Consider the following 6,180-nt stretch of genomic DNA (forward strand, 5'->3'; position numbering starts at 1 on the left):
CTTGAAAAGAAATAAACATGGCTTCTTCTCGCTTCATTTCTCTCAGACATTGTATAATAAAACGATTCTTCACTACGATTTCATAGGAATTATCAAGGTCTCGGCAAGTGGTTTGACTTTTCAGTAGTATGACCTGTGACTTCTGGTTTTTAATGTACCGATCAAAGACATGGTCAAATCGGCCTCGGGTACCTGAAAACTTGGGTTCAACATTTGCGTTATGGTCTTGTCAAGATTAACAATGCTTAAAGTTAACAGAGACTGGACTTGTACTTAAGCATAACTTGATCGAGCATGCTTTCACTCTTTTCTGTGTTCACAAAAGAAGGGAAGTATAAAGGTCAACAAAGGTGACTTTAGTCTGATTGGTTGATGGTTTTGCTTGTGCCCAGGTTTTTTCACAAGCGCGCTCGCGAAATAACATAAAATGGCGGCCAAAGATGTCTTGTTCGATTACTTGCTCCAGGGATTTTTATGGCAGCAGCGACGTTTACACCTTTTCTTCTTTCGGAAGGGCGGTATTTCAGCGGTAAAAGCTGATTCTTTTAAGTATTTCACTCTCGTGCGATCGATTTCTCGTCCGTGGCTTCATGCACAATTGATTTGAGCAGATTTCCGAGTTAAATGTGGCTGGATGTTGTCATAGATCAACTGAGGTGGTTGTTCCGCCGAGGCCGTGCTGTTAAGTCTGCTAAGGTAAGATGAATTTGCTATTGCTTCCTTTTGTATATAATCTCAAGCCAACAAAAGCTAGGGCAGCGTATTAGATGTCCTTTAAAGAATTAATGTACTTTACCTTACTTCTTGTCCACAGAAACCTTATAAGGAATGCCAGCGTTATCAACGTCCTCTCCTTCACCAGTTCCCAAATTTTAACTACTAGTTACAATTAGCAACGTGTGTGGAGGATTTACTAAAGGCAAGATTTCCGCACAGGTCCCTACTTCATTATGCATACGCTCTTTTGTTTCAAGAAAACAATAGCGATAACAAGACACGTCCTTTGGTGTATTTGCGCCAGTCCATTGCAGCGCGAGTATAAATATGAACTCTGCATTTCATTTCGGCCCAGTTCGCGTTAGAATCCTCTTGCAACATTACCGTGTTATGGCTGACGCGCAAGCTCCGGACCAGTTAAAGCTGCTGTTCCCGCCGCTCAAGCCCTGGTTCAAGTGCCCCCGGTTGCAGCCAATGTTGAGAATCCTCAGCAAAATCGAGCTCCTTTGCGGTATAATTTTTGCTTGTTTTACTGCTTGGTTTTTTCCTGGCTGGTGTTTGCCCTTTCGCCTTTCCCTCCCCTTTGTCGTCCACGTGGCTGCTTATTGGCACCATTTTTTCTATAGTTTTCGTCCCCTCGTTTTTATTTTATCTTTTGTACACCTATGTTTCGCTTAGGCCGATTTGGCCTCGCAAACACCGGGTTTGCGTAGCGCTTCTCTCTTCGGCTCCTCTCTCCCTTGCACACGTTTTATTTGTTATGGGAGTTTGCTTCGCCTCCCGAACACCGGGGTTTGTGTAGTGCTTCTCTCTTCGGCTCCCCTCTCCCTTGCACACGTTTTTATTTGTTATGTGAGTGTGCTTTGCCTCGCAAACACCGGTTTTGTGTAGTGCTTCTTTATTCCTTTCCCTTCCCGTTTGCACACATTTTATTTGTTATGTGAGTGTGCTTCGCCTCGCAAACTTCGGTTTTGTGTAGTGCTTCTCTCTTCGGCTCCCCTCTCCCTTGCACACGTTTTTATTTGTTATGTGAGTGTGCTTTGCCTCGCAAACACCGGTTTTGTGTAGTGCTTCTTTATTCCTTTCCCTTCCCGTTTACACACATTTTATTTGTTATGTGAGTGTGCTTCGCCTCGCAAACTTCGGTTTTGTGTAGTGCTTCTCTCTTCAGTTCCCTTCCCCTTTTTGCACACGTTTGTTTGTTTGCCGGTGTGCCTCGCCTCGCAAACAATGATGTTGCGCAGTGCTGTCTTTCCTTCGCCCCTTTGGGATACTGTTAGCTTTTCCGATCTCTGTACTTTATGGTAATTTTTCGTTTCGCGTATTTCGCCTTGCAAGCGCTGGGTTTGGGCGGTGCATTCCCTCCATTCCCTCTTACTTGTATTTCTTTGTTTCTTTCCTTTCCGCTATCTTGTGTTTTCGGATATTTTGCCTCTCAACGGGTTCTTGTTTAGTCCTTTTCTCGCTGTCTTCCCGTTACCTCGTGTACTTTTTTAGTTTGTTTAATACGTTCTTCCTTCGCCTCGCAAACATTGGTTTTGTCTAGTACTTTCCTCTCCCCCCTTTATTTTAGCTTCTGCGTGCTTGTTTGGCCTTATTGTTTTCAAAGTCTTTTTTGTTTTCCTACTTTGCCGCACATATTTTTGGCCTTTGCCCAGTGCTATTCCCCTGATTTCCCTATTTAGTTCATTGTTTTTGTTCTTTTTTTTTTCGCAGTGTTTTTTTTCTGTCTCGTCTCCCGAACTCACGTTTGTGGAGTTCAGTTCGGGTCCCCATTTTCGATTTTTAGTTTTGCAAGCCTTAGATTTTTGTTACTTCCTGGTCTTCATGTTTTTTGCCCTTGTCTCCCCTCGTTTTGCTTCTATTTTGGCCGGTGTCCTATAAATTGTTATGTCTTTGTGTTCCCTCCGCGTTTTGTGGCACCTTTTGTTTCTGTCATAATGTGATTTCCTCTCGCACTGTTTTCTCTTTTTCACATATTTTATTTGTTTATAACTATTTTATGTCGGTGTCTCCCTTTCGTTTGTTTTTTAGTTTTGTTTCTTTTGTGCGTCCTCTAGTCGTTTCTTTTTCCTTTCCAATGGTAGCCTGAACGGGTGTCTAATGCCCTAGTCGGCTTACCGACGCTCAGGCTGCCATCCCTTGGGTGGGTTCTTGCGTCTTTTTTCCCTTCTGCGATTATCCTTTGTGTTTTGTTTTGCCGTTTTCCCACTCGAGGACTGGCAGCCTGTAGATATTTTTATTCACGCCCTCCCTGGGGAAACTTTGCACAGCTTTAGAGCCGGCTTGGCCATCACTTTAGCCTTTTCGGTTAGTCAGCTTGCAGACATTATGGAGTATGTTGGTTGGCGCCTCGCTCCCACAGCTTCTCACTATTTAAAATTTGCGCAGGTTTTACGTTCCGGAGGTCCTTCAGAGTTATTATCTCGTCACGACTCTTCTGCCCAAGCCCTGGCAGACTCTTACACTGATTTGAACAGCCTCCTCCATTTCGCTGTCGCCTTTCCCACCGGCGTTTCGCCTTAGTTTGAGTTTTGGCTGGTTGGGAGTTTTTCTAGTTTTAGTGTGGGATCCGATGTGTGTGATGTTTAAGTATTAGGGAGCTTAAGCACGCGCGTTTTTGAGACGCCCACCGGAAGAGAAAATTTCGAGTGCCAGGACGGCAGTGTCTCCTAGACTTTTATACTCATCATCTCCAATGGAGAAAGTATACTTAGCAATGTTAATGTGGTTGTGTGAAGACAAGTTAAAAGGGAAAACAGCTCACTTCCGGTTGCCGTCCGCGTGTCAAAAACGCGCGTGCTTAAGCTCCCTATTGGCGTTCTTCTAGGGTCTTAAGACCGTATTTAACGTTGGGCTCCTTAGTGCGGGAACATATCTCCGTCTCTTATTAGCGAGCGTGAAAGGGACTGTCGCAAATAGTATGCTACATGGACTAAAAAAAAACGGTCGAACTTCTGACTGAAATACGGAAAATCGAACATTTTTCCCTGCAATTTCGGCACTTTTCCTGCAATTTTACCCATTTTTCAATTTTACAATAAGGGAAAGAAGTGGAGTTTCAAGCAATCGTTGTAATAGGGTGCAGATTCTCAAAATTAACTGACAGACTGTCTTAAAAAGTTAATGGTTACCTGCTCTTCTTATCGTGAAATTGTTCTTTTCTGTCTGCTTGCGAATTCACCGAGACACTGCAAAGTGTATGTTTTCTTTCTTTCCTGTATTCAGGATCACGAACGGTGCATTTAGTGGGCTTTTGCGATTTATCGCTCTTTGTAGAGATCGGCAAAATGCTCAAAGATGCTTCCAAGTAAATAACTTTGGTAGAGATCCATGGATGTTCCCGTACGAGGCATACTTCGTTTCACTCCCAATCACGTCTTTTCAATGCCCTGCTGTGGGCTCGTTTGTCTGGGTCAACGAAGTTTAGGCGATGGTTAACTGTGAGATGATGCTAGCCCTTGCCTTGTAGGCAATTCTTAACTTTCCGGCCACAGGTAGCTAGGGCTAATATTCTTTCAAGCTGTGAGTGACATATCATGGGATAAAATGGAAAAAAAGACACGACGAAAGGATAGAAAGAGGAAAGCTGGGACGAAAAGGAGTAACGATATGGGCGATGTAGGGAAAGAAGAGAGAGAGACAAATGAAATCCATGGAGAGACAAATGAAATCCATTTTTTATTCATCCCGTAAGTACAAATTAGCCATGTAGATATTCGATTCTCTTGGGTATACAAAACAATAGCGCGAATGAATAATTAATTTATTCTGCATGCATAATGAAGTAGGGATCTGTACGGAAATCATTCCTTTACAAAATCGCCATGGATTGAAATTGGAGGGTAGATAAGGGTACTGTACATGTGGTAACCTGTAGGGATGAATGTGCAAGTTACTGTTAGTTCCTATTTTTTTGAGCCTTTTGAATTCGCTGGTTTTTCAGGAAAAATTACCTATTTTTTGTGCTCATGGCTGGAGAAAAATGTAGTAAGCTTGTACTTCATGTTGATTTAAAAATAATAATCTATTCTCTATCGCTGCTCAGCTGAATAGAAAACATTTCCCATGTAAACACTAGAGACGATAGGAGGGAGCCGACCAGCCATCTCGACCAGCCATTTTATTCACTGTTAGTCGTACCTTATACAACGCTATCCGCCTAAGTGTGTCGCGAACCACAAACCACATAACGGAAGCCCGTTAGCGATGCAGTATACATGGTAATAGTTACTATGACATTCGGGCGTTTGCAGACTAATTTGGCGGTGGTTAAACCGGATACGAAAAACCGGTGAAAAAACTCCTGAGAGAAAAAGCCCGGAAACGTATTCTCCAAACCAATGCGAAACCACCTTAACCTCCGGAGTTTAAAGGTTGACAAGAACACTATTACATTAAATATTATTTATAAGTATACCGCGAGCAAAGTTCTCAAGTGGCTGATTGGCGTCAAGTGAATGGTGTGAAACGAGAAGTGGTTTAAATACTGTATGTAAAAAGTGTGAATGCCTAGAATAGCATGCGATGATGCGAATACCTATGGGAAATTCATTTTTGAACCTCTCAATGATGAGTTCAATAATTTATGCATTTCCATTACTTTTCCTGTTCAGGTGCAAATGCTGTTATTTAGTTCTTACTTTTAGGTTAAAAAACCCCGATTTTCTCATTTTCTGACCATTTTTTTACCGTGTTCGAGGAGTATCACTGACAAAATGTTTTGTGTTTTGATTTTTTTCTTATCTTGTGATTCCTAGAAAAGTCCATTTTGATTTGAAAGCAATTTGATTTGATTTATTTTGTTTCTTGTTTGATTTCTCAAATGGCTTTTGATTTCCAAATGTCCCCTTTAGATTTCTCAAATGGTTTTTTGATTTCCAAAATTTCTCCGTTTGATTTCTCAAACGATTTTTTGATTTTCAAAATTTCTCCGTTTCATTTCTCGAATGGTTTTTTGATTTCCAAATTTTCTACTTTTGATTTCTCGAATGGTTTTTTGATTTCCAAAATTTCGCCTTTTGATTTCTCAAATGGTTTTTTTGATTTCCAAAATTTCTCCTTTTGATTTCTCAAATGGTTTTTTGATTTTCAAAATTTGGTAATCAAATCATGTGACATGTTTTATTTTGCCGGTCGGCCATAAGTCATCATGTCGGCTACACGGGATTGGGAAGGTGTTTGGAGGGGATTCATCCTCCACACACGCTTACAATGTTTTTGTTTTGCAAGATGGGACGTCCAAATGCTGAGCATGCGGGTGTGTTCCCCGTTTGCATGTAGGTATCTTAATTAATTACACCATCTCTGATTCAGTCTTGCTCCTAGCAAAACCGTTTCTCTGTGATTGCTACCGCACCGAAATTCTCGTTGAAACAATGGTCGCAAGAACAAACTTGAGGTCCTACTCAAGCGTGAATTAGTGCCCAGCTTTTTATACTGGTTATTTGGTAAAAGATCATG

The sequence above is a fragment of the Montipora foliosa genome, chromosome 12 (genome assembly GCF_036669935.1).
Source record: "Montipora foliosa isolate CH-2021 chromosome 12, ASM3666993v2, whole genome shotgun sequence".
NCBI lineage: Eukaryota > Metazoa > Cnidaria > Anthozoa > Scleractinia > Acroporidae > Montipora > Montipora foliosa.